Source organism: Sciurus vulgaris (assembly GCF_902686455.1).
Source record: "Sciurus vulgaris genome assembly, chromosome: 4".
Lineage (NCBI taxonomy): Eukaryota > Metazoa > Chordata > Mammalia > Rodentia > Sciuridae > Sciurus > Sciurus vulgaris.
In genome coordinates this window covers 31,278,229-31,296,953 of record NC_136464.1, presented here as the reverse complement: position 1 = coordinate 31,296,953, position 18,725 = coordinate 31,278,229, and the positions used below count along the sequence as shown (strand labels likewise).

The 18,725-nt window shown below is 38.5% G+C and overlaps 1 pseudogene across 1 annotated transcript; it reads left to right on the top strand.

The window, feature by feature from the left end:
- Positions 1–6,578: 6,578 nt before the first annotated feature.
- LOC306660203 (phosphatidylinositol 4-kinase type 2-alpha-like) lies at positions 6,579–18,635 on the top strand (annotated as a pseudogene). The gene is made up of 6 exons (XR_013766620.1): positions 6,579–6,590; positions 9,170–9,303; positions 9,683–9,836; positions 15,680–15,741; positions 17,533–17,629; positions 18,454–18,635. The product of XR_013766620.1 is annotated as a phosphatidylinositol 4-kinase type 2-alpha-like (transcript).
- Positions 18,636–18,725: the final 90 nt, after the last annotated feature.

The window sequence follows — 18,725 nt, the reverse complement described above, 5'->3', positions numbered from 1 at the left end:
TATTACAATATTACCTGGTGTAATTCAGGCCAAGATCTGGTTTTACCCAGAACCCAGATTAAGATGAGTAAGGAATTCTACTCAGGCACAATATCTAAGAGGGTACCAAAAACTCTTAATAAGATAAATAACATCTGAATGCAGTATTTTTAAAACTATTTTTTGGTTGTTGATGGACCTTTATTTTATTCATTTATTTATATGCAGTGCTGAGTATCAAACCCAGTGCCTCACACGTGGTAGGCAAGCATTCCACCCCTGAGCCACAACCCCAGCCCTGAATGCTGAGTTTAAAACTCAAAATTAATGCAAAATATCAATGATGAACAAAATATTGAAATTTAAAATAAAGATAGGCTATTGTTTTTTTTTTATAACTCTGCATTATTTTGTAATGGGAACAGTCATTTCCTATCAGCCACAGGTCCCAGGCAGACTGCCACTGCAGTGGCTTATGAGGATTGACAAGAGCATGTGAACAGATTGAGCAACATGGGACTTTAAATGAAGTCATGTTTTATGGTTGCAGTGTTTTTATCTATTTTTTTTCCATTTGGTTCAAAATACGGAAGGATATTTGGATAAGCACATATTTTTCCTTTTGTTTCAGACTCCAATATGGTTCAATTCAGAACTGTTTTTTTTTTTTGGTACTGGGGATTGGTACTTGACCACTGATCCAAATCCTCAGCTCTATTTTGTATTTTATTTAGAGACATGATCTCACTGAGTTGCTTAGTGCCTTGCTTTTGCTGAGGCTGGCCTCAAACTTGTGATCCTCCTGCTTCAGCCTCCTGAGCCATCTGGGATTACAGGCGTGTGCCACCATGCCTGGCTTCAGAACTGTTTTGTTTTTTTTTAAATTTATTTGATTGTAAATAAATGGGATACATGTTGTTTCTGTTTGTACATGGAGTACAGCATACCATTTGCATATTCATAAATTTACATAGAGTAATGATGTTTGATTCATTCCATTATTTTTTCCTTCCCCCCCACCCCTCCCACCTCTCTTTTCCCTCTATACAGTCCCTCCTTCCTCCATTCTTGTCCCACTCCCACCCCCCATTAAGTGTCATCATCTGATTATCAGTGAGATCATTCCTCTTTTGGATTTTTGAGATTGGCTTATCTCACTTAACATGATATTCTCCAATTTCATCCATTTGCAGGCAAATGGATAATTTTATTATCCTTTATAGCTGAATAATATTCCATTGTATATATATATACCACAGTTTCTTTATCCCATTCATCAATTGAAGGAAATCTAGGTTGGTTCCATAGTCGGCTATTGTGAACTGAGCCGCTATGAACATTGATGTGGCTGTATCTCTGTAGTGTGCTGATTTTAAGTCTTTGGGTATAGGCCGAGGAGGGGGATAGCTGGGTCAAATGGTAGGTCCATTCCAAGTTTTCTAAGGAATCTCCACACTGCTTTCCAGAGTGGTTGCACTGATTTGCAGTCCCACCAGCAATGTATGAGTGTACCTTTTTCCCCACATCCTCTCCAACACCTATTGTTGCTTGTGTTCTTGATAATCGCCATTCTAATTGGGGTCAGATGGAATCTTAGTGTAGTTTTGATTTGCATTTCTTTATTACTAAAAGATGTTGAACATTTTTCATATATCTGTTGATTGCTTGTACATCTTCTTCTGTGAAGTGGTCTGTTCATTTCCTTAGCCCATTTGTTGATTGGGTTATTTGAATTCTTGGTGTAGAGTTTTTTGAGTTCTTTATATATTCTGGAAATTAGTGCTCTATCTGAAGTATGAGAGGCAAAGATATTCTCCCACTCTGTAGGCTCTCTCTTCGCATTGCTAATAGTTTCCTTTGCTGAGAGAAAGCTATTTAGTTTGAATCTATCCCAGTTATTGATACTTGCTTTATTTCTTGTGCTATGGGAGTTCTGTTAAGGAAGTCTGATCCTAAGCCACAAGGTGAAGATTTGGACCTACTTTTTCTTCTATAAGATGCAGGGTCTCTGGTCTGATTTCAAGGTCCTTGATCCATTGTGAGTTGAGTTTTGTGCAGGGTGAGAGATAGGGGTTTAGTTTCATTCTGTTGCATATGGATTTCCAGTTTTCCCAGCACCATTTGTTGAAGAGACTATCTTTTCTCCATTGCATATTTTTGGCACCTTTGTCTAGTTTGAGAAAATTGTATTTATTTGGGTTTGTGTCCATGTCCTCTATTCTGTATCATTGATCTACCTGTCTATTTTGGTGCCAATACCATGCCGTTTTTGTACTATTGCTTTGTAGTGTAGTTGAAGATCTGGTATTGCAATACCCCTGCTTCATTCTTCCTGCTAAGGATTGCTTTAGCTATTCTGGGTTTCTTATTCTTCCAGATGAATCTCATGATTGCTTGCTCTATTTCTGTGAGGTACGTCATTGGGATTTTAATTGGAATTGCATTGAATTTGTATAGCACTTTTGGTAGTATGGCCATTTTGACAATATTAATTCTGCCTATCCAAGAACATGGGAGATCTTTCCATCTTCTAAGGTCTTCCTTAATTTCTTCTTCAGTGTTTGTAGTTTTCATTGTAGAGATCTTTACCTCTTTGGTTAGATTGATACCCAAGTATTTTATTTTTTTGAGGCTATTGCAAATAGAGTTGTTTTCCTCATTTCCCTTTCAGCTGTTTCATCGCTTGCGAATAAAAATGCTATAGATTTATGCGTGTTGATTTTATAGCCTGCTATTTTGCTGAATTCATTGATGAGGTCTAGAAGTTTTCTGGAGGAGGTTTTTGGATCCTCTAAATATAGAATCATGTCATCCACAAATAGTGACAGCTTAAGTTCCTCTTTTCCTATTCGTATCCCTTTAATTTCTTTAGTCTGCCTAATTGCTCTGGCTAGGGTATCGAGGACAATGTTGAATAGAAGTGGTGAAAGAGGACATCCCTGTCTTGTTCCCGTTTTTAAAGGGAATGGTGTCAGTTTTTCTCCATTAAGAATGATGTTGGCCATGGGCTTTAGCATAAAAAGCCTTTACAATGTTCAGGTATGTTCCTACTATCCCTATTTTTCTAGTGTTTTCAGCATGAAGCGGTGTTGTATATTGTCAAATGCTTTTTCTGCGTCAATTGAAATAACCATATGATTCTTATCCTTAAGTCTATTGACATGATGGATTACGCTTATTGATTTATGAATGTTAAACCATCCTTGCATTCCAGGAATGAACCCCACTTGATTGTGGTGCACAATTTTCTTAATATGTTTTTGGATACGGTTTGCCAATATTTGTTAAGGATCTTAGCCAGAACTGTTTTTAAACTCAAAGGAAATAAAGTTCAAAAAAAGGAGTATGTGTATTCAACCTTAAGCTAGCCACTTAAACTTTCTGCCTTTCAACTTCTCATCTTAAAATGGGAATAATCATGCCTACAGACATAGCTCAGTAGTAGAGTGTATGCTTAGCATGAACAAGGCCCTGGATTAAATACCCAGCATTGCAAAATATAGATAAATAAAATGGGAATAGTCATATCTACCTCTCAGTGTTGTTGTGAGAGCAAAAGTAAGTTATTATAGGCTGACTGCTTCAACTGATACTGGATAAAAAATACTAGAAAAAAATTGTGTCTGTATTGAACATGTACAGACTTTTTCTTGTTACTATTCCCTAAAAAGTATAGTATAACATAATTTACATAGCATTAGACATTTTAAATAGTATAGAGATGATTTAAAAGTATATAGGAAGCTTGGTTTGGTGGCCCATACCTGTAATCCCAGTGACTCAGGAGGTTGAGGCAGGAGGATCACAAGTTTGAGGTCAACCTCAGCAACTAAGTGAGGACATAAGCAACTTAGCAAGACTCTGTCTCAGAATAAAAAATAAAAAGGTCTGGAGATGTGGCTCAATGGTTAAGTGCCTCTGGGTTCAATCTCCAGTACCAATAAATTAATATATAAATAAATATAAAGTATACAGGAGGATATATGTAGGTTCTATGCCAATACTATGTGTGTTAGGCAGCTTTTCATCACTGTGACTAAATCACATGACAAGAACAACTTAGAGGAGAAAAAGTTCATTTTGGCTCAGTCTATGATTGGCCAATTCCATGGCTCTGGGCCCAAGATGAGGCAGAATGTCATGGTGGAAGGTCATGGTGAAGAAAAGCTGCTCACTTCATGGTAGCCAGGCAGCAGACACAGAGGCACCAGGGACAAATTACAAACTCCAAAGGCATGTCCCCAGTAATCCTCCTCCATCCATGCTCCTCCTAGCTACAGTTACTACCCAATAATCCATTCACATTATTAACCCATCAAATGGATTAATTCACTGATAAGGCTACAGCTAATAATCTATCACTTCAGCTCCTTTGTTAATACAGGAGATTTGGGGGATGCCTCATGTCCAAACTACAACACTATGCCATTTATATAAGGGATTTGAGCAGCCACAGATTTTGGTATTCAGGGGTGGAGCTTTCTAGAATCTGTCTACCTGTGGATGCTGGGAGACTGCTTATACCTTGCTACACTAAGCACTAGATTCTTTCCCTTCTCTATCCTCCAGGAACTGTTCACACAGTTGGACAAGTCTGGTCCCCCTGGTGACTAAGACTCGTTCAATCTTTCTTTCTCTTTCTCTCTCTTTCTCTCTCTCTTTCTCTCTTTCTCTCTTTTCCTTCCTTCCTTCCTTCCTTCCCTCCCTCCCTCCTTTCTTTCTTTCTTCCCCCCCCCCTCTCTTTCTTTTCTTTCTTCTTTCCCAGGTGATACCTAGAGGATGAAAACCAGGGGTGCTTAACGACTGAGGCCACATCCCCAATTTTTTTAAACATTTATTTAGTGACAGGGTCTTACTGAATTGCTTAGGGCCTCACTAAATTGCTCAGGCTGACTTGAACTCCCACTCCTCCTTTCTCAGCCTCCAGAGTCACTGGGATGATAGGTGTGTGCCACTGCACCTGGCTTCACATGGGTTTCTTTTTTGTCATATGTCCTATTCTAGAGACAGCAGAGAGAACTTTCACACTCAACTGACAAGCAACAGTACAAATGGTGAGTCAACTTTGTTTTTCTTGATAAATGATTATGGTCATTCTAAGCTCTTTTTAAAAGCATCCTTCTTCACAAGGCAATTTGGATGACAGCCCTTTTGTCTGAAAGTACAACCTGGACAAGCCAAAAATAACAAAGCCTTACAAACAAATGGTACATTATATATATGCCATTCTATTGAGCATTGTGGCACAAACCTATAATCCCAGTGACATGAGAGGCTGAGGCAGGAGAACCTCAAAATTGAGGCCAGCCTGAGCAACTTAATGAGATCCAGTCTCAAAATAAAAATAAAAATAAAAGAGCTGGGGATGTAGCTCAGGGGTAGAGCACCTCTGGTTTCAACCCCCAGTACCACAAACACAAAACAAAAATACCATTCATATAGATTAGAATTGAAGGTGATATTATATTATATGCTTGGGCTGCTGTAACAAAATGCCAAAGACCAAGCTGCCTGGACAAGAGAAATTTATTTTTTCACAGTTTTGGAGGCTGGAAAATCCAAGATCAAGATGCTAAGGAAGGGGGCTGGAGTTGTAGCTCAGTGGTAGAGCGCTTGCCTAGAGTGTATGAGGCACTGGGTTCAATCCCCAGCACTACATAAAAATAAATAAAGTAAAGGCATTGTGTCCACATACAACTGAAAAAAAAAAAAGATGCTAGGAAGGTAGGTCCTGGTGGTACATGCACGTAATCCCAGCAACTCTGGAGGCTGAGCAGGAGGGTTGCAAGTTCAAGGCCAGTATCAGCAATTTAATGCTGATAAACTCAGCAACTTAGCAAGACCCTGTCTCAAATTTTAAAAAATTATAAGGGCCGGGATGTAGCTTAGTGTCAGAACACTTGGCCTAATATGCACAAGGGTCTGGGTTCAATCCTTCATACTGCCAAAAAAAAAAAAGAAAGAAAGAAAGAAAGAAAAAGCCAGGCAATTCCATTTCTGGTAAGGGGTTCTGTTCCTGGCTTACAAATGGCTTTCTTATCATGTGGAGGAGACAGTGGAAGAGGGGGCTGAACTCATCCTCCTGATAACTGAATAACTAAGCCTCTCGGATGATATGGACAGGATTGCATCTGTGAGGGCAAAAGCTATCATGGCCTCATCACCTCTTATTAGACTTCACCTGCCAACACTGCTGCCTTGGGGTGAAGTTCCCAGCACAGGAACTTTAGGGAGAACATTTAAACCCTGACAACTTACAAAGTATCAAAACAACACCTGTGTTGTACACCTTAAATAAATATTATTTTTGTTAGTTAGGCTTCGATAAATCTGGAGAAAAGAAACAAATAATAAGCAAATTGCCACCTAGAAGACAGAGAACATATATATCATTAGGATACCTGTGAATGTAAGAAACAGAAGTCCCAGAATCCTCAGTCAAGATCTGGGCAGGAAACATTTCCTAATTCATTTCTCTCCCTCTTATTTCTTGTGGTGGTTTTTCTTCATCAGGTCCAGTTGAAAGCCAGAGGAAGGGAATCCCCTGATGTTGAAACGGGTCACCCTCTAAGGCAAGAGCAGAATGGAAAATTTGGAGAATGGATCAGATGGTAAGTAGAAGGTGTTTCACTAACTGAACTGGCTTACACAAGCAAAAGTTTGTTTTCTTACAAGAGGTCCAGAGGCAGGAGGATTCTGGAATGACTTATTCAGCAGGGCAGTGGTATCATTCTTTGTTCTACTCAACACCGTGGCAATATTTCTCCTAATGAACCCATCCTGGTTGTAGCAGTTTTATAAACAAAATTCAACCAGTACTGTATTTCTTTCCATAGATCAGAGATTTACATTTTATCTATATATTTATAGACAGGGTCTCACCGTGTTTCCCAGGATGGCCTTGAACTCATGGCCCTGCAGCCTTAGTTTTCCAGGTTGCTGAGATTACAGATATGCTACCAAGCCTGGGTAACTTTTTTTTTTTTTTTTTTTTAGGCAGTGCTGGGACTTGTGCTTGCAAGGCAAGCACTCTACCAACTAAGCTATATCTCCAATCAAGTAACTTTTTTTTTAGATTTGATTTAAGTGGGGCTGGGGTTGTGGCTCAGTGGTAGAGCACTTGCCTAGCATGTGTGAGGGACTGGGTTGGATTCTCAGCAGCACATACAAATAAATGAATCAAATAAAGGTCTATCAACATCTAAAAAATTTTTTAAAATTTTTGATTTAAGATATTTGTATGCTAAAACCTGCTAGTTGCCTTCTCTGAAAGAAGCTTGTAACTCATTCATTCATTCTTTCATTCATTCTCTTAATACTTAATGAATATGTGCCAGGTACTGTGTTAGGTACTGGGAATGCTAAATGTGAATAAGATGTTCTCTGTCTCCCCAAATCTCTAGACCCCTGCCCCCCGATAAGAGGGATTGAACCCAGGAGTGCTTTACCAATGTGCTATATCCCTAGCCCTTTTTATTTTTTATTTTGAGAGGGGGGTCTTACTGAGTTGTTAAGGGTTTCACTACGTTGTTGAGGCTGTCCTTGAACTTGCTATCCTCCTGCCTCAGCCTCTGAAATTGCTAGGAGGAAAGACATAATCCTGTGTCTGACTCCAGCCCTTTAAAATATTTTTTTATTTTGAGACAGTCTCATTAAGTTGCCAAAGCTAGCCTCAAACTTGTAATACTCCTGCTTCTGTCTCCCAAGTCACTAGGATTATAGGCATGTGCCAGCTCTCCCTGCTAAATCTCATTAATTTTAAGAGAGACGTTAGATACATGATTAGATAAGCATAAGACAGTGTGATAATGGACACACGTATGGATTACAATGGGGTCACTGCAATTTGACAGTCAGGTGTGATATTGAGTCCCATTATAATTTGTGTGTGGGGAAGTACGAGGGATTAAACCCAGGAGGAGTCTTCCTCTGAGTTACATTCCCAGATTTTTAAAATTTTATTTTAAGACAGGGTCTTTCTAAGTTGCTGAGACTGGTCAGCAACTGTGATCCTCCTGCCTCAGTTCCCTGAGTCAATGGGATTACAGATGTGCACAATCAAGCCTGGGCCCATTACCATTTTTTGAATAGGCAGTGCATTGCATCTAGTGCAAAAATAAGAAGGCACAAAAGAATCAAAAAAGGAGTAATTTAGCTTCTTCCCACTCCTGTCTCCTGGTGCTCAGTTTCCTTCCTCATACTATTCTAGATATAATGTGTGCATAAATATAGAAGTACATTAAAAGTGAAAAACAAGTTTCATATATATATATTTTTTTTCTTTCTTTCTTTTTTTTTTTTTAATTTTGAGATAGGATCTCACTCCCAGGCTGGCCTCAAACTTGTGGTCCTCAGGCGAAGGTTGTGACTCACCTAGCATGCGTGAGGCACTGGGTTCAATCCTTAACACCACATATAAATTAAAAAAATAAAGGATTGTATTCATCTACAACTAAAAATATTCAAAAATAAAACAAAATAGAACTTGTGATCCTTCTGCCTGAGCCTCTGGAGTTCCTGGGATTATAGACATGCATCACTGCACCTGGCTCTCATGTTTCTTTTTAAAATACAAATAATTGCACAAAGTAAAAAATTCAAACAAAAGGATACAGAAACAAAAGGATACAGAGTACAAGTTGTAGCATGTTTGTATCTGGAAGGAAAGTAGACTTTGGGCCTATTCTAATTCAGGAGGTGCCTGTTGTCAAGGGTGATTCACACTAGCTGCATAACAACCCCTTAATCTCAGTGGTTTAATATATTTAATAGGAATTATTTCTTGCTCATGTCTGTTAGGCAGCTCTCTCATATCCCATTTCACTCATGTTTCTTCAAGAGATATGGTATCCTTCCATGGTGTGGCTGTGCCATCTCAGAACCCTTCCATTTCCAGCTACACAGATGGGGAAATATGAACTAAAGAGTATGAGAGATTTTAGGGGCCAGGCCTGGAAGTGGTGTACCTATATCACCTGTCAACATTCAATTTGGTCCAAATTAGCTGTATTTCCTGTCCTATTGTTGGGTAGGCTAAGAAATGCATTTTTTTTTTTTTTTTTTTTGGTATGTGTGAGTTTGTGTGTGTGTGAGAACCAGTATTGGTGAGCATATATATATTCTCTTCAATGGTGATCTGGTTCCTTAAACTTGATTCTAATGTGGGTATCTCTTCTCTTTCCCACTGTAGGTAGTATACCTGGCCAGTGAAAACCTTCAACTATAGTGGCCATTGACCGAGTGAATCCAGGGGCAAGCGACTTGCTTCTACAGAAAGTGCCAAAGTTGGGCAGCGGTTTAAACCGCATCGGGCTACCACCAAAGGTATAGATTGCACCTCTGTGGCATATAAAATATGGTGGTTTATAGTAGCACTTATTCAAGTGGGGAAGCAAGATGCCCACCCACTTGCATATGGGCTTATGAATAGCCTACCCTGAGGCTCCCATCTTCCTCATTTCTGTTGAGACATCTTACTTTCTCACTTTAATCTCTGGACCATTTGTAAAAAGACTTCTTTTACAAAGTGAATGAATGATCTCTGTCACATCCCTTTTCTCCTGTACTTGCAAAGAAACGAAGACATGAAATGTTCCTGTCTCTGATGTGAGCTCCACAGGGCATTAGTGGGTTGCTGCCTTACCCCTAGGGCCTTTAGACTTGAACTGTAGGGAAATGATTTTTTCCTTCCTCTTGGTTGCAGGTTGGTTCATTCCAGCTCTTTGTTGAAGGCTACAAAGATGCAGACTACTGGCTGCGACGTTTTGAAGCAGAACCTCTCCCTGAGAACACCAACCGGCAACTACTGCTCCAGTTTGAGCGCTTAGTGGTACTGGATTACATTATCCGCAACACTGGTGAGCAGCCATGGGTGAACCCCACACCCTGCACCAGACCTCTCCCGAGGCACAGAGGAAAGCCTGGTGATGTGCAGGGCTTGAGAATCAGAGTGCCTTGTCAGGACGAGCTTGTTTTTCTATGTTGGAAGGGTCATGCACATTTAGAGAGGGTCTCAGAGAATACTTTTCCAGATTAAACTTTGTCCAGACAAAGCGTGTGGTTATCCAAAATGGTGAGCACTGGAGCTGTTTTATCCAAGCCTATTTCCTGGTGCCAGCAGAAGACACCTGACTCTTGCAAAACATTGAAGGAGCACGCCTATCCTTCATCCCAAATCATTCTTATAGCATCAAGATGTATCACAGGATAGTGTTGTGTTTTTCTTTTCTTTTTGGTACTAGAATTGAACCCAAGGGCAGTTTACCACTGAGCCACATCCTCAATCCTTTTTACATTATATTTTGAGACAGGGTCTTGTTAAGTTGCTAAGGCTGGCCTCAAACTTGTGATCCTCCTGTCTCAGCCTCCTGGGTTGCTGAGTTACCTGCATGTGCCACCATGCCAGGCTAGTTTTGTCTTTTTCTGACTTCTTGAGATGGCTCTGTATATCAGTGATATTAAAAAAAAATTCTGGTACAATTTTAATTTTAATTCACTTAATCTGATCAAATTCAGTGCTTTTCTAAGCTATATTTTTATAATATTTGAATTATGATAAAATACTGTCTTAACCATTTTAAGGTGTACAGTTAAAGTGGTGTTAAGCACATTCATATTATTGCACAACCATCGCCATCAGTCATCTCTAGAACAAATTCTTTTTGTGGAACTCATCTTGTAAAATAAAACTCTGTACCCATTAAATAATAATTCTCCATTCTCCCTCCCCCAAGCCCCAATGATATTGTCTATTCTAAGTACTTGGTAAAAGTGGGATCATATAGTATTTGCCTTTTTTGCGATTTACCTATTTCATTTGGTGTTATGTCTTCAGGGTTCATCCATGTTGCAGCATGTATTGGAATGGCCTTCCTTTGAACAATGATTGTCCTTCTGTTGATTGAACAATGTTTCAGTTAATGTGAATACCACATTTTTCTTATCCATTCATCTTTTAGTGAACACTTGGGTTGCTTCCACATTTTAGCTGCTAAGAACATGAATTAACAAATATCTCTTCAAATACCTGCTTCCATTCCTTTTGTGTGTATACCCAGAAGTGGGAATTGCTGAATCATATATGGTCATTCTGTTAGTAATTTTTTGAACTACGATATTATTTTCTATAGTGGCTATACCATTTTACATTCTGACTAACAATGCACAATTCTCTACAATTCTTCCAATTTCTCTACATCTTGCCAACACTAATTTCTGGGGTTTTTTGAGGGGAGGGGGTACATGCTAAGGATTGAACCTAGGGCCTCACACATGCTAAATGTGAACTCTACCACTGAGCTATACTCCAGCCCTACTATTTTTTTTTTTTTTTTTTTTAATAGTAAGCAGTCATTGTAGTGTTTTGTTTGTTTGTTTTTGGTACTGGCAATTGAATCCAGTACTGGGGATTGAACGCAGTACTTTACCATCCAGCTACATCCCTAGCCCTTATTATTTTTGAGATAGGGTCTCACTAAGTGGCTTTGGGTCTCACTAAATTTTTAAGACTGATCTTGAACTTGTGATCCTCCTGTCTCAGCCTTCTGGGCTGCTAAGATAACAGGCATGCACCACCTTGTGTAGCTCATTGTAGTTTTGATTTGCATTTCTGTAATGATTAGTGATATTTAACTTATTTGCATGTGCTTATTGGCCAGCTGTATATCCTCCTTGGACAAATGTCTATTCAAGCCTTTGCTTGCTTGCTTGCATTCATTCATTCATTCATTCATTTTTGTGGCACTGGAGGAGGAATTCAGGGCCTAGTGCATGCTGGGCAAGCACTCTACTAAGAGCTAAATTCCCAACCCCCTTTGCTCATTTTTTTAAATTGGTTTACTTTATTATTGTTGAGTTTTTGAAGTCCCTTGTATATTCTGGGTGTTAATCCCTTATCAGATGTATGATTTGCTAATACTTCTTCCAATTCCATTGCTTTTTCACTCTGTTGATAGTCTTTTGATGCACAGATTTTTCTTTTGTTTCCTGTATCTTTCATATCCAAGAGTCATTGCCAAATCTAGTGTCATGAAGCTTTTGCTGTTTTTTTTTTTCTAAGAATTTTATATTTTTAGGTCTTACATTTAGATCACGGATCCATTTTGAGTTAAGTATAGTACATGGTATTAAGGGTCCAATTTCAGTATGGGTGTTGAGTTTTCTCAGCACTGTTTATTGAAAAAACTGAATTTGAATGATCCTGACACCCTTGTCAGTATTATTGACTGTATACATATCAGGGTTAATTTCTGGGCTCTCATTTTTGACCAAGGATTGAACCCAGGGCTACTCAATCCCTGAGCCATTCCCAGCCCTTTTTATATTTTATTTAGAGACAGAGTCTCACTGAGTTGCTTAGGGCCTTGCTAAGTTGCTGAGACTGGCTTTGAACTCTCGATCCTCCTGCCTCAGCCTCAGCTACTGGGGCTGAGTGTGCCATAGCACCCACCTGGGCTCTTTATTCTGTTCTATTGATCTGTGTGTCTCTCTTTATGCCAATACCACACTATTTTGATTACTGTAGTTTTACAGTAAGTTTTTAAATTAGAAAGTGTGGGTCCTCCAGCTTTGTCATTTTTCAGGATTGTTTTGGCTATTTGGGGGTCCCTTGAGATTTCACAGTTAAGATGGTTTCTTTTTTTCTGCAAAAGACATCATTTGAATTTACTGTTTCCTTTCCAATTTGATTGCCTTTTAATTTCCTTTTCCTGCCTAATTCTGCTAAGACTTCCAGTACTATATTAAACAGAAGTGGTAAAAGCAATTGCATCCTTATCTTGTTCTTGTTCTTTGAGGAAAACCTTTCAGTCTTTTACCATTGAGTATGATTTTGCTATAGGTGTATTTGTATATGCTGAGGTAGTTCCATTGTATTCCTGGCTTGTTGAGTGTTTTTGTTATAAAGGGTGTTAGATTTTTGTCAAATGCTTTTTCTATATCAAGTATGAGGATTGTGTGTGTGTGTTTATTTTGACTGATTTTTATATGTTCAAGTCTCCTTGAATTACATGAATAAATTCCATTTGTTCATGGTCTGTAATCTTTTTAATATGTTGCTTAATTCAGCTTGCTAGTATTTTGTTCAAGATTTTTACATCAGTGTTCATGAGATATATTGGTCTGTAGTTTTCTTGTAGTGTCTCTTTCTGGCTTTATTTTTAGGGTAATGAGGGCCTCAGAACGATTTGGAAATGTTCCCTTCTCTTTGGTATTTTGGGAGTTCAAGAAGGATTGGTATTACTTCTTTAAATGTTGGTAGAATTTATCAGAGAAGCAATTTTTGTTTGTTTGCTTTTGGAGATAGTCTTGCTATGTTGCCCAGGCTGGTCTCTAATCCTGATCTCAAGCAGTACACACACCTCAACCTCTCAAGTACTGGGACTGCAGGTACAGACCACCATGCCCAGTAGGAAATTTTTTGATTAATGAATCAGTCCTCCCTACAGGTTTCTTTGTTTCTTTTTTTTTTTTTTTTTTTTTTTTTTTTTTAAGATTGGGGTCTTGCTATGTTGCCCAGGTTGGCCTTGAATTTAAGATTTAAGATTTCCTACAGGCTCCTTAGTAGCTGGGATTAAAGGCGTGTACTATCATATCCAGTTTGAGATTTTCTAGTTCTTTGTGATTTAATCTTGGTAGGTTTCAGGTTTCTAGGAATTTACTTATTTTATCTCAGTTATCCAATTTGTTGGCATATGGTTGTTTATAGTGTTCTCATCTAATTTTTAAAATTTCTGTAGAATTGGTAGTAATATCTGTGCTTTCATTTTTTTATTTAGAAATTTGAGCCTTCTTTTTAAAATTTTTCTTAGTCCATCTAGCTATAGGTTTGTCAATTTTGTTGATATTTTCAGAAACCAACTCTTGGGATCATGAATGTGGTTCAGTGGTAGAATGCTTGCCTGGCACATTTGAGACCCTGGGTTCAGTTTCCCAGTACTATAAAACAAACAAACAAACAAACAAACAAAACCCTTAAATTTGCCCAAAAAACCCTTAAAAAATTATGCAAACTATCCTACCTAAACAAACTGGCAATATTTTCTAGATCTAACATATTTACCTTTATTTTATTTTATTTTTTTGGTACTGGGGATTGAACTCAGGGTGCTCAACCACTGAGCCACATCCCCAGCCCGTTTTTGTGTTTTATTTAGAGACAGGGTCTCACTGAGTTGCTTAGGGCCTCGATTTTGCTGAGGCTGGCTTTGAACTTTCAATCTTCCTGCCTCAGACTCTTGAGCCACTGGATTACAGATGTGCGCCACCACACCTAAAACATTAATCTATTTTATTGCTCTTATTTTTTCCTGCATTTCTAAACTTCTACTTAGGGTTATTTTCCTTTGACCTGGAGTTTTTTATTTTTTATTTTTTTTTCCTCTTCCTGTACTGGGATCCAGGCCCAGGGCCTTGGGCATGCTATGCAAGTGCTCTACCACTGAGCTGTATACATCCTCATCCCCTTTTTGTTGCCTCTTTGAAAGTAATCATTCTTTTTATCTAACTCCTTTAAAGATTTTCCCTATCTTTGGTTTTCAAAATTTTTACTAGGATAGCCTATGTATAGTTTTTCTTGTATTTCTCCTGCTAGGAATTCACAGGGCACCTTGAGTCTGTAGTTACATTTTATCAGTTTGAGGACAGTCTCAGATATTATCTCTTTCTTTTTTCTTTTTTTTTTTTTTAATCTCTTTAAATATTAACTGTTGCCCCAGTTTTCTCTCCTCTCCTAGGACTCCAGTTACATGCTGTTAGATGCAACGATGCATACATTGTTTAATCCCTGTGTGCTTTGTTCTGGTTATTTTCTTATTTACTATCTCTAAATCACCATCTCCCTTTTCAGCATGATTTACTGTTAAGTTCATATACCATATTGAATTTTACTGTTGGTAATGTTTATTTTTTCACTTGTAGAATTTTTATTTGATTTCTTTTTTATAGATTATTTTCTGCTAAAACTCTTTTTTTAATCTTAAAACATTAAATATTTTATCTTGAACATTTAAAAATCTATGTAAGATATATCCATTGTTTGGAGACCCTATAGATTGCTTTAATTTTCTCATGTTTCTCTGTTTTTATTCATTTCATTTTGTCTGTTTGTATATCTGGTTATTTTTGGTGATCAGATACTCATTATAAGAAAATTATAGAAATATTTACTGGCATAAATCCTGTGTGGACAAAGTTTGCTTTTGACAAACAGCAAACACACTAACCACCAAGAATTACTTTAATTTTAGGTACTGAGAGGGTACTGGCTTGCTTATAAGGTATAGATAGCTCTTCAGGTCTCAACCCATAGTATGGATGATTTACTAGTGTGTCCCCTTCCCTTATCAGTGATTGGATTATAACTTTTGTCTCACTAGCTGTACAATACTATTAGAACACTGTTCTACTTATCAACCTTCTAGTCACGTGTCTTCCCAAATCAGTAGGTTCATAGGAAAAAGAAGCCACAAATACTGGAATCTTTCCTCTGAATTTTCTTTCTCTCCTAGAACTTAACTGTTAAGTTTTTATGGTCTTGTTAGACTCAACAATGCCTTCCAGAGATTTTGAAATATTTTATCCATTTTCTTTAGTTCTTCTCAGCAGAAGGGTTGGTCCAGGCGTTCAAAATACCTATTCCACCATTAGTTAAATTAAAAGGTCACGCTGATTATTTCTGCTAACTTTATATTTCTGTTCACAGATCGAGGCAATGACAACTGGCTGATTAAATATGACTATCCAATGGATAGTTCTGGCTCTCGGGTAAGAGATTGTTCTACATCTCAAAGAAGAGCATGAAAAGGAATATCTTTATAATATAGAAACACACAAAATGGTCATATAAGTTTAGAAGAACTGGGGAAGAACAAATCTTTAAAATTAATAGGTTAATATTTGTTTTTTCTCAGTGTGTTTTAAGGAACATTCTACTGACTAATTTTAATGGGGATAGTGAAGAAAAAGTCAAGTAAGTTTGGAACTTGACATGGAACATATTTGGAACATATTCTATTCCTTTGAGTTTCACATTGCATAGTAGCATAGTAAATCTGAGAGGCAGTGCATGAAACAAACCTGTTTAATTTTGTTTGGCCCAGGGAGTACCCTGTTCAAACCATGGAACATTTTTCACAACTGGCCACAGTTCCACAGAACTAAGATTAGAAAAGACTGCTTCTCTACCTTTCTTTCTCTTCTGTTCCTCTCATCCTCTGCTACTCTTCTCTATCACTGTTTGTCTACATGTCTTTTAAAAGTAGCAGGAAGTTTGGTTTTTATTTCTCTCTCCCTCCCTGTCTACTCTCCCTCACCAGTGTTAGGAACTGAATCCAGAATTTCCACATGCTAGGCAAAGTTTTACCACTGGGACTTGAACCCAGGGGCTCATTACCACTGAGCTATATACCCAGTCCTTATTATTAGTTTATTTATTTATTTATTTATTTATTTATTTATTTATTATTATTTATTTATTTTTTGCGGTGCTGGGGATTGAACCCAGGGCCTTGTGCTTGCAAGGCAGCACTCTACCAACTGAGCTATATCCCCAGCCCCAGTCCTTTTAATAAAAGTTTTTTTTTTTTTTGAGACCAGGATCTCCTTTCAATAAGTTGCTGAAGCTGGCCCTCCAACTTGTGATCCTCCTGTCCTTGCCTCCCAAGTAGCAGGGATTACAGGTGCATACCATCCACACCTGGCCCCAGTTTTATTTCTCATGGTGGTTTTATTTCCTTCTCTTATACTGACTCTCAAATTTTGTGCCTGAATTATAAAAGAGTTGTTGTTCAGTGGTAGAACACCTGCCTAGCTTATGTAAGGCTCTGAGTTTGATCCCTAGCACTGCAAAACTAAATAGTACATTCCTCAGGGCCTTTACTTCAGAAATTGATTCATCTGGTCTGGGGCAAAACTCGTTTCCCACACTTTTAATAAGGATCCAGGGATTTGGATGCAGTGTCGAGGAACCACAGTCCCTGTTCTTGTGATGGCACCATGAACCTGAAGTATGGAGCCACGTAGTGACTGTCCCTGTTTAGGGCTGTCACAGGTGCCTGCCCACTTTTTCCATTCAACTCTGGTCCTTTTTTATGTATCATTGAAGCAGGAGAACAGACTCCTTTGTACAAAACAGCCAACTGTTTCTTCTGTGGTTCTGTTTTTTCATTAGAAATTTAGCATCACCAGTGAAGATGGGCATCTTGAGTCAAAGTCCGTACAAAAGAACCCCTGTCATCTGAAGTGGGTTTTTCTTTCTTCTTTTCCAGTCTTGGAATTCTCATTGCCTATCCTTAGGATTGTTATATAATTGTTTTTGTTTTGGTCATTATCCTTTCCGTGATAAGAAGGGAATCCAGAGAACCTGAAATGAGCAAGGTCAGAGTGCCATAAATGTGCCAGGTTCAAGTAACAGTACAAAAACCAGCTCAGAGAATGGCTCCAAATAATTTGAAGGATTGGTGTCTGAGTGGGGTGAGAGGGTTGATTTGGCTACTACGCTTCAGGGACTGAGCAGACCGGCTCTCCTCCGCTAATTAGTCTCTCCTTGCTTTGCAGGATACAGACTGGGTGGTGGTGAAGGACCTGTTATCAAGGTGGCGGCCATAGACAATGGCTGGCTTTCCCACTGAAGCATCCTGACTCTTGAGAGCATGTAAGGCTAAGAACACTGGTCTGACTCTTCTCTTGCGCAGTCTTAGTTTGCTTGCTGTACAGTGTAGATAATACCTCTATTATAGGATCATTCTAAGAATTCATGAAATAATTCACTCACCCTTTAATACAATGGCAACTGTTCAATAATATAAATTATTATTAATTTTTAGCCTTATATTATTCCCACTAGAGGCACATGGGTGATTAGAAATTAGAAACAGGGAGTTGGGGGGTGTAGTTCCATGGTAGAGCACGTACAAGGCCCTGAGTTCAATCTCCCACACCACAAAAAAAAAGAGAGAGAAAAGAAGAGAAATTGGAAGCATAAAGAGGAGTTTTCTCATCCACTTTGCATTCTTCATATTCTGTCTTAGAACTGAGAACTATCTTTTCATGTTTTATTCTATTTGAGTCACTACAGCAGCTGTCAGTGTCCTGTCTTCCTTATTGATATCCCCTACCACATTGTAAGTAAGAAGCTTTTGGAAAAAGGGGAGGAAAAACAAGTAGGGAGTCACTATCCCTTTTGCAGCACTAGTCTTCAGTTTCAGGACCATCTCATATCTCAGGGCAGTGGTTTCTTCTCTGTGATCTTTTATCTTGAAAGGACACATAATGTCCGGATAGGCAGATCTGGGTTTGAATCCTAGTTCCTCTACTTACTATCCATACAACCTTATGGTTAATAACATTTGTACGTATTCTTTTCTGTTGTGTATCAGGGAAGAGGGGTTTTCTCTTTGAAAGTGCCCTGATAGACTACAAAAGATGAGCATGGACTTTTCCAGTCACCATCTTTGGTTTTGGCCTTTCCTCTTTCAGATCCTTTTTTACTGGGCATGGTTGCCCCAGGCAAAAGTCCCGTCTCTCAGGAGATCAAAGATCTAATTCTCCAAAGATATCAGACCCTAACTTCGTCAAAGACTGGGAGGAAGGACCTATATGAACTCTTCAAGGTTAGTCCTTGGAACCTCAGTCTGGTTACATAAAGAAGATATTCCTGATGGTTTATCTAATTGATCCTGACACAAGCCAAGAGGGAAATGGTTAATACCCATCATGACTTGATTAGCCAACAAAGAGCAAGGGTTTCC